The sequence below is a fragment of the Equus przewalskii genome, chromosome 4, assembly GCF_037783145.1.
Source record: "Equus przewalskii isolate Varuska chromosome 4, EquPr2, whole genome shotgun sequence".
Taxonomy (NCBI): Eukaryota; Metazoa; Chordata; class Mammalia; order Perissodactyla; family Equidae; genus Equus; species Equus przewalskii.
The window spans coordinates 63,331,959-63,352,307 of NC_091834.1; the positions used below are offsets into that span (position 1 = coordinate 63,331,959).

Here is a 20,349-nt window from a genome sequence, read left to right on the forward strand (position 1 = left end):
ATACCTTCTTTCATACATATATTATCTGCCTATTGTAAGTTATCCAATTCATGTGTTTACTAATTTACATTTAATCTTATAGCGACTAGTACTAAACAAATGCTGACGTCCTTCTTAATTCTGAGATTAGCGTGGAGTAATAACAATAAAATGAAACACTCCAAGCCCACCTTTTAAATGTGAGTTATAAAATTTGACTTGGCTAAGGATAAGGGGAAAGAAATCATGTTTTATGGTTTTGATTTAGACTAAGAAATTTGTTTTACAGCTACAAAATTAAAGCCATGTACCTTTTCTAAAGCGTAAGAGGAAAATCTAAAGCCTCTAAGTTTAGCAGTGTTTTTTGCACGTGTGGTTTCTCCTGTCTGGATTGCAGTTACCCACTGATGGCTCATCAACAGCAACCAGAGCCTCCTCGGAGGCCCTGCTCTGCTAGTGTCACCTTCTCCATGAAGCCCTCCTGGTCTGGCCTGCTGGTTTGCTTATTTCTGCTTGTTTATCTCTACAGAATTTGTTTATACCTTACCTTTAATTATTGGTGTATTAAGTTATGGTGCAGTAATTTGTTTTAGTATTTCTTGACCCCAGTATTTCTTTCTTGAGATCAAGGACTATATTTTATTGAAGTTTTTAATCTCTAATACATAGCCCAGTTCCAGACATACAGCAAATAATTAATGTCTGGTATAAATGAATATGCTAATTATATTTTGATTTAAAAAATATGTATAAGATAGAAATCACCAAGTACAGTGAATTCTATGCAAAAAGTATTTATTTTAAAACAGTTCAGTTTGGAATGAAAATATCTTCTTCTGATTATTTCATTTTAACAAGAAGAAAAAAATTGGGGGAAACTGCCTTCTGCTGTGGGAGGTTATGTCCTTGATTAGATAATTCCCTTGCTTTTAAATTACCTGCTTTGTTCCTAAGACAGAAATTGTAGAGCGTTGTAATTTTGGAATAAATCTAGAGTGCTTGAGGCAATTCAAGTAACTGAAGATAAAGGTTTTGTACTGTTTATATACTAGAGTGAATTTTTAATTGCTTATAACCTCTTTAAAAAATTTTAACAACCTTGCAAACCTTGCCAGAGTTGCTGTTCTTCATTGAGGCATGTGGCAAGTTTGAATGTGGAAATGCATTTGTGTTTGAATTTTAAATAAGGAGAGTATTTTGAAAAGGGAATCTTGTTTACATTTGAGGGAGTTGGAAATGATCGAAATAGAAAACAACCATAATCTGTATCTATATATTCCAATATATTATTTAAAAGAAGTATTCTTGATTAAAGACCAAATACAGTATAGGAATTTTAACCCTAAGAGGAAAATATTGTGATATACACAGTGAAATCAGGTGGTCTTTGTAAATGAAAGGAAGCCAATGTGTAATTAGGAGTAGCAGATACTATGATGCGTTTGAATATAACTTTAGCCTCTTATCTATGTAGCGTGAACTTTATTGAAAATTGAAACTTTTTCTTATTTCACGTTATGTGTGTGTTTTTCTAAGAAGTCAAAGCCTTATGCACATAACTGTTTGTTGATAGGAATGATAGAGATTACGTGGAGTTTGCCTTTAAATTTTTTTCTCTCTCATAATCAAGGCATCAAATTAGTTTGTGGTTGAGTTTAAGAAAAAGTTTGGGGGATAGTTTCTAGGCTAGCATAATGGATGGAGCTGAGTGACATCTTTAATACCCCATGAACTGAAGGGTCAGGGTCATGGGCCTTGATTTCTATGCTGTTCAGCAGGTCCCCCAAGGAATTTAAATGACATGGAAAATGGAGGAATAAGATGCTTCGTCACCATCTCTACCTTCATTGCCTTAATTTGGGCTTTCTCTGTTTCTCATCTGCATTCCTGAAAGAGCATCCCTGCTGGTCTGTATGCCCCTTATCTTGCTACCTATGCTCCTTGTTTCTTCTCACCTTCCATTCTATGTTCTGCTTTAGAGTAATCTTTCAAAGCACAAATCTGATCCTGTCTTTGCCCTGCTTAAATTCCTCATGGCTCCCGTCACTTGTAAGAAAAATAATAGGGCTTATGTAAGTCTCTGGCCCTGCTAAACTCTCTGATCTGATCTTACTTCAGACCCCAACTCGAAACAATACTTTCTCATGCTTTTGTCTACACAGTGAAATACACTTTCCCTCAGTCTTTCATTTAGCCAACTCCTACTTCTTTGAAATTTTTTTTTCTTTTTCTTTTTTTAATGCTTTTTGGTGAGGAAGATTGACCCTGAGCTAACATCTGTTGCCAATCTTCCTCTTTTTTATTTTCTTTCTTTTCTCCCCAAAGCCCGAGTACATAGTTATACATCCTAGTTGTAGGTCATTCTAGTTGTTCCATGTGGGATGCCACCACAGCATGGCTTGGTGAGCAGTGTGTAGGTCCACACCCAGGATCCAAACTGATGAACCCTGGGCCACTGAAGCACAGCATGTGCACTTAACCACTCGGCCATGGGGCCAGCCCCTCGAAATTTAATTCGCTTTTTCGGTGGGAGGATTTTGCAACCAATTACTCTTACCTCCTCACTTATTTCCTAGTCTTAGGTATGCCTTTCATGTGAATCTATAAAACCCTTTGTGTGCTTCTATCATGACACATATTACACTCTCTTACAATTTTTTATTTGTCTGTTTCTTTCATTAGACTCTGAGTTCCCTGAAATCAAAAACTTCTTTTACCTCTTCATCTATGAGGCCTGACATAACTTCTGTTTGTTTAGAATCCTAAAAACTCAAAGGATTATTTAGTATTTATTATATTTGAGTCCATTTTGTAGATGACTGCTAGTCCAAGGGCTCGTGCCACTTTGTAGTAAACCAAGTAGTAACAATTGTCAGTTTGATTTTCTAACCTCCTTATAGTTGGTAAATGTTTTCATTTATCTGTTAACATAGATTTAAAGTTGACTGAGGCATATTTAAAATTAACTTTTCTGCTCTTGTTGGTGTTTCCTTAAATGAGTTTTAGTATGTGAGAACTCGGTGAGTGTGGTATTTACTTTTGCATAGGCGTTTTGTGATTATTCATATTTGTATTTTTAAAAAGCTGGCATGAGACATTCTATATAATACTGGTAATAATAGCTACATTTTTGGGGCATATTTCATGAGTGACCCTGCTAAATTCTTTGTGGAGGAGGAAGGAATGAGGAATTAGTGTTTAATGGGTACAGAGTTGCAGTTGAGAAAGATGAAAAAGTTCTGCAGATAGATGGTGGTGACGATTGTACAACAATGTGACTGTACCTCATGCTGCAGAGCTGTACATTTAAAATGGTTAAAATGGTGAATTTTATATTATGTATGTTTTATCACAATTTAAAAAAACACAGCACCAAAAAAAGTGAGATGAAGTAAATTTCAAAAAGCTATGATGAATAATAATACAGTATGTAGTTCGTTTAGAGTCCTTAAAGCCTCCACTCTTTATTTAGTTGAAGCAATTAAAATAAAATAATATTGATGTGAAATGAAAACCTTGACAGCTGGATTCAATTATTTTTATCCAAATTCGGAAACCTGTCATTTCCCTTATTCCAGAAGATATGTGCACAAAAGGAAGAGAGTATATATCTTGAGGTCTCTTGCTACAAATTTATACTTGATTTTGGGTCAGGGGTGTGCTGAGGGAGGTGAAGACAGAGAATTAAAACTGAGAGTGAAAGAAGAGTTAGGCTTTATTTTTTAAACTATTTTAAAGAAGGGGGTAGTTTAGATGCTTGGAAAATCTAAATTAGTGTATCCTTCAAAAGAAGCAAATAGGAACGACTTTTTGAATTAAAATTCATTATCATTGTCTTTAGGGTTTTGATTTCTAATTTAAGCATAAGAGGTTTATTTTCTTTACATTAGGGTTTCTTGCCCTTGGCACGGTTGACGTTTTGGTTTGGACCTGTCCAGTGCTACTGTAGGATGTTTAGCAGCATCCCTGGTCTCTACCTATTGGATGCCAGTGGCACCCCCCTCCTCCCCTACCTGGTGTGACAACCACTTTGGGGGTAAAATCACCTCTGCTGCTCTACATTATAGGATTAATATTAACAAAAATTAAGGACTGCATTTTAGGTATAACTTATACCCCTCTTTTCCTTTCCTGTTACAACTGTCAGATCTGAATTAGAACTTAATATATGTCCTTTTGAGCAAACCATGAGAAGTCACGAACTCATAGATTAGCCCTTTGGTGTTACACATTTTGTTTTTGGAAGAAGTGACCAATACCAAGCTTTCTGATTTATATTTCATACTCAAATGTTTTAATTATTGCTTTAAAATTACTTTTTTTTTAAATTATGAAGGCCATATATAATTCTCAGAAAATTTGGAAAAATACAGAAAATTATTAGGAAGAAAATTTAAATCACCTTTAATCCTAAATTTAGATATAAACAGAAATACATGTACTTGTAAATGAGGTATTGATGAAAATGCAGTGTGATTTTGGTGAACACTTAGAGACACTCTAGATTAAAATAGAATCCTCCCTTTCTGAGTTAAAAATGGCAAACAATGACTGTAAATAATTCTTGATTTAAAAAACAATAAAGGTGCTAGAGTTCACCAATATTTTCATTTATTTTAATTTTGGCTGAACTGTATAAATAATTGTGATAGTAAGTGCGAGCATATCTGTGAGATTAAAGAGGCTCGTTTATGAATGAATTATCCATTTGAGAGCTTAACATTAATTTCCTCATATGTGTGTAAAGTACCTTCTTATATAACACATTAAACCTTTCAACTGTTCGTGTATAATATATAGCGTTGGTGTATATGTTTATATATGTGTGTATATATATCTATATATATTTGTATCTGTTTCTAATTTTATAAACAATAAAACCAAGGTTTGAACAGAAGCCATAGTCTTTCCTATATAATTGAAAAAACATGTGTTTCCATGTAGGCAAACCTAAGGAAAGTAGTAACTCTCAAACAATTCATCTGTTTAGAAAATGCTTTCAGGATTTTACATGTTAAATCCATAATTGTATTACAATTATTGAATTTTGTAATGAGAAGCATTTGTTCATTGACTTAAACTTTTAACAGACTTTAACAATTAGAAATTTCCCAGAATAATGCATTCCATGTCTATTGGAGAAACAGAGTGGGGATTGAGGAATGGGACGTTGTCTGGAAAACTGAAATAATCTTATAGGTTAAATCTGAATCTTGACATTGACAGTTTAGGTGGCTATTGATGATGCTGAAAATGTTTATTTTTGTTTTCTTAGAATGTACCATAGCAATTTTGATTGATTTCAAGTAGTTAGTAAAATGTTACCAGGTCGCAAATACATTTTTATAAATTACAAGTAATCTGTTCAGAATCTTACTTATTTTATCTAGGATAGGGGGAGTTTTCATTATTAACGTTTTTCTGTGTCTTTGGAGTCATTAGAGATTTGTTGACTGATGGCTTATTTTATTTTATGTGATATTAAAGGATATGGACTTTCTGTAAGGAGGAACAACATTGCATTTCATACATTAATTTATGTTTTTGTTAGACGAATCATCTTTTTGTTTACTTATGAAAGCTACTGGTTTTATATGACTGGCATCCCCAAATGTGAAGTCAGTAAAGAACTATTAAAATATCTTAGATGGAGAGTGTACTTGATTTAAGAAGGAAAAAATAAGACAATTGCAGAAGTTATCTTTTTCTGATGTTAAAGATATCTTTTTATGAAGGCTATTAACTTTGAAATTTCTATTGTCTTTCCAAAGGCTAAGGAAAACAAACATTTTTTTGACTGCAGATTATGGTTATGTGTCTGGTACTCTGCCAGGTGCCTTCATGTGTTTCCATTCAATTCTTAAAACAACCTGTGAAGTAGATATTATTACCATCCTACAGGTGAGGAAATTGGCAGAGTCAGAATTCTATACAGTTGTATGTATTTGTGTATATATAGGTCTATATGGGTGTGTGTGTTTATATAGTATACAAATACATATATAAATGCACACACATATATATTAAAAGATTTGAAAATTTTAAGGTTTAAATATCATAATGGCAATCTCAAGGGAACAGAGAAAAATAAAGTTCTTGGGAAATGCTGATCTTTTTCAGCATTCATTGTATCATCAGAGAAATTTGTTTGAAGAGATGATAATAAAAGTAGTGGTTTTATAATGTAATTTCATTTTTTTTTCTCTTTGGATTTGTCATTGCTGATATATTTTGGTCTTGAATTTGACATGTGACAAGTATATTTTAATATTTTATTAGAGGAATACCATCAAGTAAGAGATTTTACTAGCTATCTCAGAACATGGATTCAAGGTAGAGTAGTTTCGCTTTTTTGGGGAATGAGAATTTTGCATTTGGTAGCATTGAATAGTTTAAGTGGCCTCACTTTCTTTTCCACATGAGAATATGTATTTTTCGATTCCCTCTTTCCTCTTTCTTTCTTTAAGACAGTATACAGATCTGAGGTCTTTTGAAAATCCACTCGAGGTGGGTCATAGAGGACTTAACTTTCTCTTCAGCAGGAGGTGGCAATCTTAGCACATTTACTTCTAATTAAAACCAGAACCCAGTGTTTCACTAGGGACTTTATTATTATTTTTAAGCAATGAGAATTTCAAACTTGGGAGTGGAGTTTTCTCTTATAAGGATTTAAAAAAGCTGTTGACTGCCTATTGTGCATTAAAAGGTTAAAAGTCATCATTATAGTAGTTACTTTTGTGGCATTCTCTTTCGTTATAATGCTTGTTTTATGGGTTTTATAAAGGTGCATTAAAATGCAGCTGCTTCTGTTGGAAGATGTTAAATTAAATTCTTGGCTTTACTGGTAACTTTTTTGTCCTCGACAAAATTGATTGGACTTTTAAAGTTATACACATGACTGAGATGGAAATATTTGTGCGCTGACATATACAGAGTAACTGGGGTTCTGTGTATACGTACAGGAAGTGAAGTGGAAAAACCTTCGAAGGTTCTTACCTGAGGAATTCAGACTCTTAATGACCTTTACCTGAAATAGTTGGCTGTTTTTTCTCTCTCTCTTACATTATGTAAACAATTTTTTATTTTATTTTGCGCTTTACTTTGTGTGACTAGAAACTGTATTAACAATTATTTTTTCATGAACTTTAGATATGTAGCTCTTTTTGTGTAATGAAACTGCTTTAAAGGAGTATTTTCCCTTATTATATTACTACTATGTTAATTGTTTATAAATTAGGGAATACAGTTAAAGAATAAAAACAATTACATGAGTGGGTTATTGTTAAGTTTTATGACTAATTGTGATTATTAATGACTTTTATATATTCATTTATACACATGTACATACTTTAAAAAAAATGGGTTAAGCTGTCCATTCCTGGCTTTTTTGCCTTATAAATTGTGGCTATCTTTCCATGTCAATAAATATAAACCTACTTCATCATTTTTAATGGCATGGAATTTGTGTTTTATGCATACATACGCATCATAATGAATTTCTGTTGATATATGTCTAATGCTTTTATTATTTTTCTTTTTATACATCATTGAACTTATTTGTAATTCTTTGTATATTTATTAAAGACCTTAAACTAATGCATTCTTAGTTTAAAGAAAAAGAATTAAAAACTGAAAGCCACTTTTTATTTACTTGCTGCCTATGAAATCTCACTCTTCTCCCAAGGTAAATAGTTTGGTGGGCAACCTTGCACTTGCATACATTATTCAATGCATTTACAAACGTAATTGGCTTTGATTTACATCAATGAGGTCACGCTATCTATTAGTCTATAACTTGCTCATTTCATTTCCATGGATGTCTTTCCATGTCCAAACATACAGACTTACCTTGTTCTTGTATGGGCTTCACAGAATTCTGTATATGGATATTTATCATTTGTTTAGCCATTGAGATTGCTTCCAAAGTTTACTGTTGTGGACAATCTCTTTTTGCATTGGTTCACTCTGCTTTGATATACAGACTCAGTGTAAAACTCACAGGTGGCTTTTCTACATTTTATTTCCCTTAGGAGTTATGTTTGTTGATCTTAAAGTGGAGAATAGAGGCAGTTGGCTAAACATTCTGGAAAGTTTGCAGAGTTTGATCAGCTTATTTGATCAAGCCGAGTACAGGAGGTTTCTCACTTATGGTTTGCCACATTTATCTAGTACATTCTGTAGCAATCATTTTAATTAACGCTCTCACTGAAAGCCCATTTGAGTAATGGAAGTTCCAGAAAGCTACTGAAGAAAAACCGTAACAGAACAGCAGGAATAAAAAACTAACAAGATTGAGTCAGATAAATATTTCTTGAATCCTTATTATTCCTTCCCCAAAGAACTTTCCACATGGCTGGAGAGAGGAGAGTAATATACATAAATCTGATATGATACTGAACAACTGAAGTCATTGTGTAGTATTTTCTGGTGATTAATTTTGAATGCAGTCTTCTCATGAGGAGCTGGTGGACTTGAGGCGCTGTTATTCTACTCTTGGTGACCCTTAAGGTCTTTATCATCTTCTAAAGAAATAGCATTGTTATAACTTTTTTCTGACTTTTGTTGACTTTTGACTCTGAAAAGAAATTGATAAAGATTCCAAATGTATCAGCTCTTTCTAGGTAGGCTACTCAGTATTTAATGCTTATTTAAACTTTTATCCTGGTGAAGATCAAGATCAGTAGGAGTCTGGCATTTTCATGGTTCAAATGACATGATACAGTGAGTAGAAATAGGGCTTCTCTAGAAGTTGTATCAATTTCTTCTGATGAGGTGAATGCATGTTCTGTCTGTCCTCTCCTCATCTTCCTTCCCTCCTCCCTCATCCTTAAGAATAAGAGATAGTTCATATAGAGAGGACATTGTTCTGTTTCATGAAATAAGAATAGCCTTTTCGGGGCCAGATACCTATTGTCTACTCACTTCTGGAAAGAAGAGTATAAATCAGCTATTTTAAAATTCAGGTCATCATTTTTGCCAAAAGTCTTCTAACGTATTTGCCTTCTTGCCAAGGTTCAACTTGTATGTTTGGAAATTTGATTTTTAGTGTTTGCCTAATCTTTGATCTTCATGCCCCATGGCAGAGCCAGTCGTTGGTAGGCCTGAGCTTCAGGAATGGTGGGGAATTTGATGGACTCCTGCCCACCTCCCAATTTTTTAAAAATTTAAGTAAGATGTTCATTGTAGAAAACTTTGGATGAGGTTTATAAGAAGAGGGAAATAAAATAATCTCTACTCTTGCCATTGAGAGCTAACTAATCATTATGACTATTTTAGTGTATTTATTTCATCTTTTTACTTGGAGTTTTTATGCCATAAAACTGGGTTCATATTATATTTACCATTTTAAGGTCTTTTTCTCACTTAACAATATCGTGATCATTTACCAAATGAATAAATATTCTACTCTTATATAATTCTAAATGACTGTAGAGAATTCTATGAAATACCCATTTTGATGGAATTGTTTCTAATATTTTGCTTTTAAAAATACTCTGGTCATCCTAAAATTTGTATGGAACCACAAAAGACCCCAAGTAGCCGAAACAATCTTAAGAAAGAACACAGCTGAAGGTATCACACTTCCTGATGTCAAACTATGCTAGAAAACAGTATGGTATTGGCATAAAAACAGACACATAGATCAATGGAACAGAATAGAGAGCCCAGAAATTAATTTATGACAAAGGAGCCAAGAATATACAATGGGGAAATGATAGTCTCTTCAATAAATGGTATTTGAAAAACTGGATTACCATATGCTAAAGAATGAAACTGGACCCCTATCTTACACTATACTCAAAAGTCAACTGCAAGTGTATTAAAGACTTGAATGTAAGAGCTGAAACCATAAAACTCCTAGAAGAAAACATAGAGGGTAAGCTTCTTAACATTGGTCTTGGCAATGATTTTTTGAATTTGACACCAAAAGCAAAGGCAACAAAAGCAAAAGTAAACAAGTGGCATAGAGCACTGTATAAGTTTAAGGTGTACAGTATAAATGATCTGACTTACAAATATTCTGAAATGATTACCACAATAAGTTTACTTCCATCATCTCATATAGATACAAAAAAAAAAAAGACAAAAAATGTTTTTTTCCTTGTGATGAAAACTCTTAGGATCTATTCTCCGAACAACTTTCAAATATTATATCTTAATAAAACTGGAAAGAAAACAAGAGAGAATATTTTAGCACCACCACAATAAAAAGGAAGATAGAAATACTAGAAATTTTATGCTCAAAGCAAAGTTGCCTGATAACCAAAAATGAGCATGATAAGAATAGCAAAGAGTAACTAGCACACATTTTTCTTATTGGGAAAATGATGATCATCCAGATTTGTTATTTCTATTACATTTTTTGATAAAATCTTTGGAAGGAAAAGTGGGAATAGCTGGGGCCAAGAGGGGACCTTTTCTTTCACTGTATCACTACAATTATTATACCTAAAATGTATTCATGAAATTACTTGCAAATTTAAAAATAAATAATCACTGTGTAAGTACAACCCTCCCCCCTGAAAAAACCCAGAAAAATCAAGTGGAACTACATCAAACTAAATGTACTGTACATCATGTACAGCAAAGGAAACCATCAACAAAATGAAAAGGCAACCTATGGAATGGGAGAAAATATTTGCAACTCATTTATCTAATAAGAGGTTAATATTCAAAATATATAAAGAACTCATACAACTCAATAGAAAAACCCCCAGATCATCCGATTAAAAAATGGGCAGAGGAACTGAATAGACATTTTTTCAAAGAAGACATACAGATGAAAAAGTGCTCAACATCACTAACCATTAGGAAAATGCAAATCAAAATCACAATGAGATATCATCTCACACACATGTTAGAATGGCTATCATAAAAAGACAACAGATAACAAGCGTTGGCAAGGATGTGGAGAAAAGGGAACCCTTGTGCACTGTTGATGAGAATGTAAATTGGTGCAGCCACTGTGGAAAAAAAATATGGAGGTTTCTCAAAAAATTGAAAATAGAGCTATCATATGATCCAGCAATCCCACTTCTGGGGATATATCCAAAGGAAAGAAAAACATGAATTTGAAGAGATATCTCACTCCCAAGTTCATTGCAACATTATTCACAATAGCCAAGCTATGGAAAAACCCATGTGTTTGTCAACGGATGGGTGGCTAAAGAAGATGTGTAGATACAGACAATGGAATATTATTCAGCTATGAAAAAGAAGGAAATTGTGCCATTTATGATGACATGGATGGACCTCGAGGGCATTATACTAACTGAAATAAGCCAGACAAAGAAAGACAAATACTGCTTGGTATCACTTATGTGGAATCTAAAAAAAAGTCAAGCTCATGGAAAGAGAGAGTAGAAGAGTGGTTGCCAGGAGTTGAGGGGCAGGGGAAATAGGGAGAGATTGGTAAAAGGATGCAGACTTTCAACTATGAGATGAGTAAGGCCTGAGAATCTAATGTAAAATATGGTGACTATAGTTGATAACGCTGTATTGTATAATTGAAGTTTGCTAAGATTGTAGAACTTAAATTTTCTCGCACACAAAAAAAGTGAGTTAATGGAAGTGTTAATTAACTAGATGGGGGAATCCTTAAACAATAGATGCGTATATCAAATCACCACGGTGTACGCTTTAAATATCATACAATTTTATATATTTGTTATACTTCAGTAAAGCTGAAATTAAAATAAGAAAATAAAAATATACTCGTCATAAATTACCAGTATTTGAATCTCTGTGAGTGTTTATCTCTGATATTTCTTTAGGACAAAATCCTAGGACTGGATAATTGGGATAAAAAATTTTTGATACACATTATAAATTGTCTTAGGTCACAGAGATGGGCCCAATTTACTCTTTTCTCAGCTGTGTGGGGTGTCTGTGCCAACACCAGCTATTATTTTCTTTTTTTTAAGATTGGCACTTTAGCTAACATCTGTTGCCAGTCTTTTTTCCTTCTTCTTTTCCCCAAAGCCCCCCAGTACATAGCTGTATATTCTAGTTGTAGGTCCTCCCGGTTGTGGCTTGTGGGACACCGCCTCAGCATGGCCTGACAAGCAGTGCCATGTCCATGCCCAGGATCCAAACCGGTGAAACCCAGGGCCGCCAAAGCGGAGTGTGCAAACTAACCACTTGGCCTCGGGGCCGGTCCTATCATTTTTTAAAAAGCTCAAAATCTCTATTTAGTGGGCAAAAGTGACATGTTGTTATATTTTCATACTTTAAAATAATAGTACAAAATATTTAGGGGCTGGCCCCATGGCCGAGTGGTTGAATTTGCGCACTCTGCTTCCGCCGCCCAGGGTTTCACTGGTTCAGATGCTGGGCATGGACATGGCACTGCTCATCAGGCCATGCTGAGGTGGCATCCCACATAGCACTACCAGAAGGACCACAACTACAATATACAACTATGTACTGGGGGACTTTGGGGAGAAGGGAAAAAAAAGAGAAGATTGGCAACAGTTGTCAGCTCAGGTGCCAATCTTTAAAAAAAAGAAAAAGTTTATCGAGCACTTGCTAGGTGCTACCACCTAAGACCATGCTAAGGATTTAACCTAAACATTCTCATTTAATTCTCAAAGCAACCTTGTAAAGTAGCTCATTATTCTCATTTTTGGCATGAGGAAATTTAGGATTGGCAAGATTAAGCAGTTTGCCAAGGACACACAACCTGTGAATGATGGGTTTTTAACTTTTTAAATTTATCTTTGTTCATTTACTTAGTTGTACAAATATTTTAATTTTTTATGATGTTAAATGTTTTAATCTTTTTTGTTATGGCTTCTGATCTTTGTATCATTCTTATGAAGACCTTTCCTATACTATGATTCCAAAATAGTTTCATATTTTCTGGAACTTAATTTTAGATATGGTATGCAGGAGGGCTCTAATTTAATTTTTTCCCAAATGTATACCCTGTTGTCCAAGCACCGTTTATGAATATTCTTTTTTATAATTTGAAATGCTACTTTTCTCATATGCTAAATTTCCATATAGTCATTAATTTGCTCTTAGACCCTTCCTTTTTCTTGATTTGTCTATAAATAGTGTATCTATAAAGAATGCCAATACCATATTAAAAAAATTAACGTACAGTATGTTTTGATGTGTGGGAGGACTAATCGTTCTTCATTCTTGTTCTTAAAAGTTTATAGGCTATTCTTGCTCTTTTTTACTTCCTCATCAAGTTAAAGAAATAGTTTATTTAGTTCCATGAAAAAAGCATGTTAGAATTTTATTTGGCATTGCATTATATCTGTAGATTATTTTAGTGCATAGCTGACATGTTTGTGATACTGATTCTTCCTATCCAGGAATACAATACCTGTCTTACTATTTATTTAGCTGTCCTTCTATTTCTTTTAGAAAAATTTTACTTTTTATCCATTTTCATTGTTTATTTCTTGATTAGATGTCCCCTGCCTGTTTCCTTTCTTCCCTCTGTCCCTCCCTCCTTCCTTTCCTTCCTACCATTTATGTGCCTGGCACCCTGGTAGACAGTGTGGATACAATAGTGAACCAAATATAGAGGTCTGTGGCCTCGTTGAGTTTGGAGAAGGAGATAAACATTAAGTAGATAATCATAGAAATTGGTAAAGTCACAAGTGCTATGAAGGAAAAGATGCCATGATAATGAGCGTATATTTGAGGGGTGTATTGCTAGTTTGATCATACTTAATTTGGCCTTCCTAAAGAAGTTAAGATCTGAAAGCTGAGTTAAGAGTCAATGTATTAGCAACCTCATGGCTTCAGTTGCTATTGTGAATGGGATCTTTGTTTTATTGTGGTACAATTTTTTGGGGGGGGGGAGTAGGTGGAAGGCTGTGTATACAATGCAACATTGACAGTTATTTTTCCTACCACACGAAAGATAATATTCTGCTTTGTTCTGGCTTCCACTCGTGTTAAGAAGTCAGCTTTCAGTCTAGCCGTTATTCTTTTGCTAGTTAATCTGTCTTTTCTCTCTGTGGCTTTTAGGAGATTGTCTTTGGTGTTTTGCAGTTTCTCTATCAGCTATCTGAAGAAGTATTTATTTTTACTTATCCTACTTGGATTTTATTTGGCTTAAACGGTATCTTAGGATTGGTGCCTTTCAACAGTTCTGGAAAATCCTAGCCGTTATTTCTTTGAACATTGTCTCTTCCATATTATCTCCTAGCTAAAATCGAATTAGGTATGTTTGACCATCTTACCCTATTGTTCATGTCTCTTAACTTTACTTATATTTTTTATCTCTACGTTTCTTACTAATGCATGCTAGATGATTTCTTTAGATTTTTTTTTTCCTGTTTTCTAAATCACTTCTATTTCCAACGAAACTGCTCTTGGGGTTTTGTTAACTTTATTACATCTAATTATTATATTTTTTATTTCTCAAAGTTTATTTGGTGCTTTAAAAATCTGCTTGGTCATTGATAAAGTCTCTTGATTGTATTTTTATGATTTTTAATACCTGTTTTTATTTCTTTAAACTTAAAATGTAGTATTTTTATGTTCTCTGTTGATAATTTCTGTATATGAAGTCTTGGCAGTTCTGATTCTACTCTCTATTATTTTTGCTGCATCTTGCTCATATTGTATTTGGTTCCTTGTACATTGTGATTTTGCCTCTGAGGTCCTAGTCTTTGGAACTTTATCCATGGGAATGACTGGTGTGTTCCTTTAAAGATTTGAGTTTTCTTTTTTCAGGTGCTTGGTGGTACTTACCCAGGATAACTTTATACTAAATTCACAGATTGAGGCTTCTTGAACAAGCCAATAGAGTGAATTTGGTCTGCAAACCCACATTAAGATCAGCTTGGGGTTTATGAATTCTTAGGAGAGATTTTTTTTCCTTTATCTGGTTCCAAGTTTTGAGATGTGCATTTTATTTTGCTTCCTCTTGGGCTTGAGAGGGATTGCTATTCTAAATTCTCCTTACACTGAGGGTGGAACCCATTGTGGTTTTAGCTTTATACTGGTGGGGAGGGAGACGATGTGTAGGATCAGTTGGATTCCTCACATTGATTGGGCTTCAAGGTTTTTTTCTTTACCACATGTCATCTGAGACTGTGAAAACTGAAGCTGAAGGTTATCTGGTTTAGGAAAATGCCCCAGGGGTTCTGTTTATCTTTATGGGTTCCCACTTTCACTTAGTGTTTGGCTTCTGAATTTTATTTACTTTTTTTTTTGGCGGCATATTGATATACTTAAAAATGCTGTTTTTAACAAACTATTTTTTTTTTTTTGAGGAAGATTTGCCCTAAGCTAACATGCACCGTCAATTCTCCTCTTTTTGCTGGGGAGGACTGGCCCTGAGCTAACATCCATGCCTATCTTCCTCTCCTTTATACATGGGACACCTACCACAGCATGGCTTGATAAGCGGTGCATAGGTGTTCACCCAGGATCCAAACCGATGAACCCCAGGCCACCAAAGCTGAGTGTGTGAACTTAATCCCTGCACCACTGGGCCAGCCCCTTAACAAACATTTTATTCAGTAATTTTAGTGAGAGAATCAGGGTTTTATCTGCTCTTCCTTATCTAATTATTTTATAATTTGTTTAATTTTACTTATCTTTGCAAGCAATTCTTTTGGAAGTAGGACAAGAAGAAATAAAGAAATAGCAAAGAATTCAGCAAGCAGCTATACCAAGTTTTGTCTGCAAAAGTGAAATAGTTCACATTTTATATTTAAATCTGATGTTACTTATAAGCTTACAAAGTGAGTTGTGATAGTAGGCCATATTGAGTTTGAAATTAGAAAGGGATTTAGAGATCTTGTCAGTAGGGTACCTACTTTATGCATAGTTTTCAGTTAGAGAAACAGATTGGAGATTAGAAACATGTAGGGCTGAGATCGGGTCCTGCTACTTACCCGCTGTGTATCCTTAACAAATCGTTGAACTTTCTTGAGCCTTAGGTCTCTCCACAGTCAAATGAGAATAATAGTTCTTGACCTTCTCAAATTACAGAATAGTTGCTAGATTTGGATGTGCTAATATGTATGGGCCAGCACTTGTAAACTGCTTTTATTGTTAATTTTAAAGTTTTTAATTTGCTTCTGTTAATTTCATGGGACTTCTATGAGAGAAGGTTGCCAATGCATTCATAGATTGCTACCTTTGTTTTGCATAACCTCCTGAAACCCGCCTCAATTCTTTAGCCTTCTTTGTTTAATTTCCTATTTTTGTGACATTATAGCTCAGTTTAGTGCTATAGAGTTTAAACCTTTAGAGCATAGAGCAGAAACCAAGAAATTTGGAAGCTAGTTTAGAAAGAATTATTGAAATATGCAAGGAGTGTTACCTAGTTATACAGGTTTTTCATATTCATATCAGATCCAGCGATATTCCAGTGTTTTAGGGCATAAAGTACCACTAGTCCTTGAAAGAGAATAGTGAAAGCCCGTGTAATATCCAGTCAGTACTGGGAAGAATTATAAAGTCCACTGCCTTTTGATAGGATTGGGTTCTTTGTCTAGTTGTCAGCAGAGGGAGCCTTTGCCTTACTTTTCCATTCCTGAAGTCTGACACTGGAGAGTTTGTAAAGAGCCAACATATTTATGGAAAATACTTGTTTCCTCACCTAGGCTTGGGTAGGTTTTGGAACTAGTTTTTCCTTTGTTCCTATAAAGGGAAAGCTTTTTGTGCTTGTTTTCTGAGTTCTTTATAATAATAATTCTTAAGTGCTGGTGTGGAGAGTTCTTTAAAAGGGTTAATCCTGGAACAATATAGTGGTTCCCAAATGCTCTCCCCTGTTAAAGTTTTGAATGGCCTTAAGCTAATGAAAAAAAAAAGCTAATATCCTTGAATTTTTCATAAAGCTAAAATTTCTTCAGTTAAAGGACTGTACTTGTGCTAACATTTTCTACTTCCCACTTATTTGTTTTATGTTGTCTTTGTAGAAAATGTTGGTGATGATAGTCTCTATGTTTTGTTAAAAAAATCTCCTGTTTGGGCAGTTCACAAGGCTGACAACTTTATGGTATTCCTCAATAGTTTCTGAAATTTTATAGATCACTGAAATTCAAGAGCCTGAGAATCACTGCTTTAGCAAATACTTCAGCTACTTTAAAGACTGGAATTTCCGAACAGAACTGTTTCCAACTTCCTTGTCACCTTTTGTCCTAACTTTCCGCTCAGATGTTTTCTACCCTTTTATACTTAAGGAGTGAGACTTAACGACTAAATTGTCTGACATCTGGGAAATAGATAAGTGTGGCTACTCGGGGAAGTTGGTTTGATTATCTTTTTTGTGTGTGCTAAATTTGGGGTTAAGATCAGCATGCATTCCTTCCATGTTCCAGGTACTAAACTGGGTAGTTTACATATGTTGCCTTCTCTAATCTTCACAGCAACCTAAGGGGGTACAGAAGTTGTGATAAGGTTTATTTTGCATTTGAAGAAACAGGCTGAATGAAATTAAACAAAGTAGCCAGTCACATATCTAGGATGTGTCAGAGCCAGGATGCAAAACCTTATCATCTTGTCTTTCTGATTCAATATCGTTGCTCTTTCCACTACAGGTTAATTCTTTAATATACATTTGATACTTTCCCCATATTTGCTCAATTTGTTCTTTTATGATATACCATTCTGCTCTGGGAACAGGGAACCACCAGAGAGTATCCTAGTCAGTACCTTTTTGGGGGTACTTTTCCTGCTGGCGGTAATCCCTTGTTTTATATTGCCCAGAAAAAAGACTTTGTACCCAGGTCTCAAATAATTACTAAAGCTTTAAGGTTTAATCTGTGTATGTTTTTGAAGTTAGAGTTTTATGAAACACTGATGGATCTAAAGATCATTCTACTCCTTTGGTGTCCTCTTTGGGCTTCCACAATTTATTCTTTATGGTTGAGTGATTTTCACAGTCATTTATATATTTTGCTTTTGTGGTCCTCTCCGACTCCACATTTTCCTGTGTCTTTCCATTAGGCTTTATCTTTGTTAAGAGCAGATTTATTCTTAACCTTTTCCCTCTCTTCTTAATATTTCTTAGTCTATCAAATGTTGGGCATACAATGAGTACTTTGTCTTTTGATGTAGTACCAAGCCCTAAAGTGGTTTAGAATTCCAATTTCTTAAGTGTCACATATTAAAACTAATTATTTCAGGACCTTTATCATACCATTTTTACTTTGATGATATTCATACATCCAGTAAATATTTATTGAGCTCTACTACACTCATGCACTGCATAACGACATTTCAGTCCATGATGGACAGAATATATAATGGTGGTCCCATAGATTAGTACCATATGGCCTAGGTGTGTAGTAGGCTATACCATCTAGGTTTGTGTAAGTACACTCTATGATGTTTGCACAACGACGAAATCACCATAACGATACATTTCTCAGAATGTATTCTTATCATTAAACAATGTGTGACTATATACTAGGGACTGTTGGGGTTGGGAAGGTGTAGTGAATAAAGCATAATGCCAGATCTCAAGGAGTTTTCATGTAAATATGGTGATATTGCCAATTATCTTGGTCTTCTTGATGATCATTGGCATCTTGGTACTTAGTACTACAGTTTGGTCTGGTTTTTTACTTTCACGAGGGTTAGGTTGATTTGAACAGATATTTTTGGAGCACTAACATATAAGGGACCATACTCGATGCTGTGAACCAGATATTGAAAAAAAAATAAACTTATCTTCAAGGATTTTATGCTTCATTTATGGAAGTTGGGGAAGGGAGAGAGAGATGCCAAATTTAGCTGTTTCACCAGGAAAAATATTGTCAGTGTTAATAGGGAGTGATGTAGAATGTACTAGGAAAGAATAGGGGGAGATTGGGTTATTTATGCCTAGAGGGAATTGGAGAAGGCTTTGAAGTGATGGAGTTGGATCCTGGGGATTGAGGATGTGTAGAAGGATTTCACAACGTTAACGTGGGAGAATGGCACCTGAGGTGAATTGAATTAGATTAACAAATGCATAGGGGCGTTTAGGGCAGGCTTATGTTACCTGAAGTATTTGGTGTTTGGGACTGGATGAGAGAGAGTAGTCAAAGTTTGTTTAGCAGACACATTGAAGCATTCTTTGGGTATCCTGCTTGTTAATTTGTACTTATTTCTGGAGACACTGGAGTACCTTTGAAGTTTTCGAGTGGGTTGACAACACAATTGCATCTGTAGAGTAAGATGATTACTTTGGTATATTTGTTCTTATGACTTTTATTAAAGATATGTTATTTTAACTGCTGCTTCTGGAAGAATCCAAGGATATTTAATAGACCAAACAGTGGTAAACAGCACGTCAAACTTTGCAATAAGAACTGACATTGAAGGAAGTTTAAAGTCATCACTGTCATTATCCCTAATTCATTTTGATTTGCCTTTTAAAATTGTATGAGGTTTAGATGAAGTTGAACTGAGAATTTCCTGGCTTTAGTTATTTTTCTCACAACCAAATTTAATTGATTATGGTGAGTTTAGTGTAGACTGTAGTTTTTTCTTGTTCTTTCTTTTGATACACTGATGATTCTAGGATTAAGAGAGTTAATGATATGTAAAAAAGTTATTGCTTTATGGGACTGATCATATTGCAAATGAGGAATATTTGTACAAAAGGAAGAGGTGTTTTAAAATTTTTCTATTTTTTAATATTTTTTATGGGGAGAGTTCTCTGGGCTTCTTATCATGACTGGTTATCATCTTGAGAAGTTTACCTCACTTTGAAACTAGTTATTTTTTAAAAAAATTATGCCCCCAACATTATACTCACCCTTTTCTTTTGGATGAGAGAGAAGAAAAGAATGCTAATAAGTAATGGGCTCTTCTGTATGGCATCATCTGTCTTGTCTTATGTCGTCAGGATCATCCTGTGAAACAACTCAGTAACAGAGAGGGAAGGGAAGTCTGTGGATACGTCTGTGTTGAGGGGAGGGTGAGGAGGCAGAGACCACTCATTCCCAGATAGGGTTTATCTGGCACACTCACAGTATGCTTCTTTGGAGATTTCAATAGTTACCGTGTTAGGGAAATTGCTGTTTTGAGGCAAGTAAACCTAAAATAGGCAGAAAATCATCTTGAATAGCCAGCAGTTCACACAGACCCTAAGTTTTGAGAGATTTTCCTTAGTTCTTAAAGTCTTAAAAACCATTTCCTTTGGCAAAAGGGATTGATTTCTGATTGTGTGTATGCTCCTTCTCACATTAAATTTTATCCTTTTTGCTCTGAAGGATTTTTCCCCCTCAATATTGTTTTCCATGTAATTTAATCTGTAAGGAACAGGGTAATCTAGTAATAGCAATTACCATTTATTGAATGCTTACCGGGTCCCAGGAAGTATGTATTTTTGTTGTGTTTTATCCTTACAGCAGCATCCTGTGATTTTCTCCTCATACCGTGGCTTTACAGGTAAGGAAA

The 20,349-nt window shown here is 34.6% G+C and overlaps 1 protein-coding gene across 7 annotated transcripts in view; it reads left to right on the plus strand.

Moving 5' to 3' along the window:
* The window catches only part of BBS9 (Bardet-Biedl syndrome 9), a 422,371-nt gene that overhangs the window by 68,499 nt on the left and 333,523 nt on the right, over positions 1-20,349 (plus strand). The window contains exon 1 of one of the 7 annotated variants that reach the window (XM_070616211.1): positions 14,047-14,164. The exons of 5 other annotated variants lie outside the window; for them this stretch is intronic. The gene's annotated coding sequence lies outside the window, so the exon portion shown is untranslated. Of the gene's footprint in view, positions 1-14,046; positions 14,165-20,304; positions 20,341-20,349 lie in introns of those variants that run through there. One more of the 7 variants, XM_070616212.1, reaches the window with a different exon arrangement.